Below are 3,129 nucleotides of genomic sequence, written 5' to 3'. Positions count from 1 at the left end.
CACTGCATGTACATGCTTCAGATCCTCCTGACCCGCCTGCCTGGCCTTTTGTTCCAAAAAAAGCCAGTTCATTCCATACCCTTCTTTCTGCTGCCTCTTTGTTTCACTCCACTGGCATGTGTCTCACTCATCGTGTGTTTTTTTTCATCTTTGTTGGCATCTGACCTCAGCGTTCTTCGTCAACTTTTTAATTTCTCCTCCACTTTGCTTTTGCAGACCAGGCTTTTTAAAGACCACGGACCTCCAGATTTTAGCACCTCATATATCAGTGTTTCACATGGACATGATTCTAGAAGAAAACCAAAGATCCAAACCCAGAGCAACTTAGGACCTTCTGCAAATTCACTACTAGTGTACCTTTGGGCCTTCACATTTCACATTGGAGATTTCTTAATTTTTATTCTTACACATTTTTGTTGGTTGATTTACTTGAGTTAAAATGCTAGACCAAGTAGAAATGTACAATTTCTAGCCTGTGTTTACCTGGGATATCGTTGGTAGGAGAATCAGGGTGGATGCCATTACTTTCTGTACTGGAGAAAAAATAAGCAATCACTGAATGAATCACACAAGCAATCAAGCAAACACACAACTTCTGCCTCAAAGTGTAAATCTACCGCCATTGGGTCAATTCAGACTCATAGCAAACCCGTAGAACTGAATATAACTGTTCTTTAGGTTTCCAGAGCTTTCCATATTTATCGGCACACAATACTTAAACTTACTCCCAAGGAGTAGCTGCTGGGTTTGAACCGCTAACCTTTTGTTTAGCAACTAATGCTTAGTCCACTCACCACCAAGTCTTCTTTATATATACATCTGCTCTGAGAACCTATGTTACATATTGTGTGATGTCACTTGAGGATCAACTGCCTCATATGCCTGTGAAAGCTAGACAATGAGTAGGAAGTTTGCAGGAAAATCGATGACCTGAAAATGATGGCTTGGGGGTAGGATATTGAAAGTACCAATGACTGCAAGTAAGGAAAGCTTACTTCACGCACTCTGCACCCCTGATATAATCCTTCAGTCTTCCTTTTGTCTCCCAAATGCAAAGGACATTTAAAAGAATGTGATTTGAGTACCTCAGAAAGTGTTCGAAAAAGGAAAACACTGACTTGAGACTTACATAGACATAAATGGACACTGTCAGGAAATATTAGGTTTATAATTTGTTCTTGTTTTGTTTTTCAAACTTGAGTAATTTATTTGGGTTGAAAATTAAGACTTTATGCAGCTTAGAGTGCTCTATAGTGGACTGATAATATTCAGTGTGATAAAGAGCATTTACAATGGGCAATCCATGAGGAAAGGAAGTTTTTTACTCCTTACTTATTGTTTCATCCTGGATGACTAGGGTGCCTAGAATATTACCTGGCTCCTAATAGATTTTCAATAAATAACATTTACTTTTCAGTGGAAAAGGCAGTCTATCAATATTTTTACATCTAACCCACTGCCCTAATGTATACTCCAACTCATAGCAACCCTGTATAGGATTTTGACAGTCTATCGATCTTTATAGTAGATGGATTTCTCTGTAGATAGCCTCTCTATTTAAAATCTAAAAAAGGTGGACATTCTAGAGTACTTAGCACAGTTTATGAATTTGTTGTTGATAGGTGCCATCAAGTTGGTTCCTACTCAAAGCATCCCTAAGCACAAAAAGAACAGAACACTGCCCAGTCCTGCACTGTCCTCACAACTGTTCTTACATTTGATCTCATTGTTGCAGCCATTGTTAATCCATCTCCTGGAGGGCCTTCCTCCTTGTCACTGCCCTCGTGATGGCCTTCTCCAGGGACTGGCCTCTCTGGGCAACATGTCCAAAGTATGTGAATAAAGTATCACCATCCTTGTGTCATATTAGAATGTGTGTGTGTATATATATATATATATATATATACTTTGTATGCGGTCTTTCACTTTTGGGTGAGTTTATTTTCTTTTTTTGAGGATCTTCTTAATAATTGTTTGCTTTCAAACAACAATATTTGGATAGACAATATTTTCTAGGGCCTTCTAAGCCAAAATGATTGCATAAAACTACATTTGTGAGAGTGTGGCCAGGCGGCTCGGACCGAGCAGGGCTTTCCTTCCCAGTGGATTGCAGAGCGTACACTGCCAGTCTCTTGTCTTCTGTTCACCATGGCTTCTTCTGATATCCAGGTGAAAGAACTGGAGAAGTGGGCCTCTGGCCAGGCCTTTGAGCTGATACTCAGCCCCCGTTCAAAAGAGGCCGTCCCAGAATTCCCTCTTTCTCCTCCAAAGAAGAAGGACCTTTCCCTGGAGGAAATTCAGAAGAAATTAGAAGCTGCAGAAGAAAGACGCAAGTCCCATGAGGCGGAGGTCCTGAAGCAGCTGGCCGGGAAGCGGGAGCACGAGAAGGAGGTGCTGCAGAAAGCAATCGAGGAGAACAACAACTTCAGCAAGATGGCCGAGGAGAAGCTGACCCACAAAATGGAAGCCAACAAAGAGAACCGAGAAGCACAAATGGTGGCCAAGCTGGAGCGCTTGGGAGAAAAGGACAAGCACGTGGAAGAAGTGCGGAAGAACAAGGAATGCAAAGACCCCGCCGATGAGACTGCAGCCGACTAGCTTGTCCTGAGGACTGACTTTCTCCCCTCCCTCCTCGAGATCCAAAGACCGTGCTGGCCAGTGTCATTTTACTACTATTACTATTTCCCTCCTGACAAAGACTAGAAGCCAACGTAGGACGTAAATAGGTAGATCCAGACCATGTGATGTTGTTTTAGGGGCTAAAGGGGAGAAACAAAAAGTGTTTGACTCTTTTTTTCTAAAGTGTTGGAGTGTTTCTAACGTAGCTATTTTTCTTGTTGCCTCTTTTCTACTTCGGTGCACTCAGTGCGCTGGGTGAATGGCTAGCACTGTATTGACCCCGTGGAAACATGTTTGTGAAAGAGTATGTAGTGGCTTCTCAAAACTGTTAGATGCTGAATATCTGTTTGCTTTTAAATCCCAGTTCTGTCCCGATTTTACCAGATGCTACTGTACTTGAATGGTTAATAAAACTGCACAGTGCTGCTGGTGGCAGTGAAAAAAAAACTACATTTGTGATTATTTATTACAAGAAGGTTCAAGATAAATCTGAGGGTATAGAGACAATTT

The 3,129-nt window shown here is 41.6% G+C and overlaps 1 pseudogene; it reads left to right on the top strand.

The window, feature by feature from the left end:
* The first annotated feature begins 2,073 nt into the window (after positions 1-2,073).
* On the top strand, positions 2,074-2,598 carry LOC142435861 (stathmin pseudogene; annotated as a pseudogene).
* Positions 2,599-3,129: the final 531 nt, after the last annotated feature.

Source organism: Tenrec ecaudatus (assembly GCF_050624435.1).
Source record: "Tenrec ecaudatus isolate mTenEca1 chromosome 4 unlocalized genomic scaffold, mTenEca1.hap1 SUPER_4_unloc_12, whole genome shotgun sequence".
NCBI classification, from domain to species: Eukaryota; Metazoa; Chordata; class Mammalia; order Afrosoricida; family Tenrecidae; genus Tenrec; species Tenrec ecaudatus.
The sequence above is the reverse complement of the archived record's forward strand: the minus strand, read 5'-3'. Positions and strand labels throughout refer to the sequence as shown.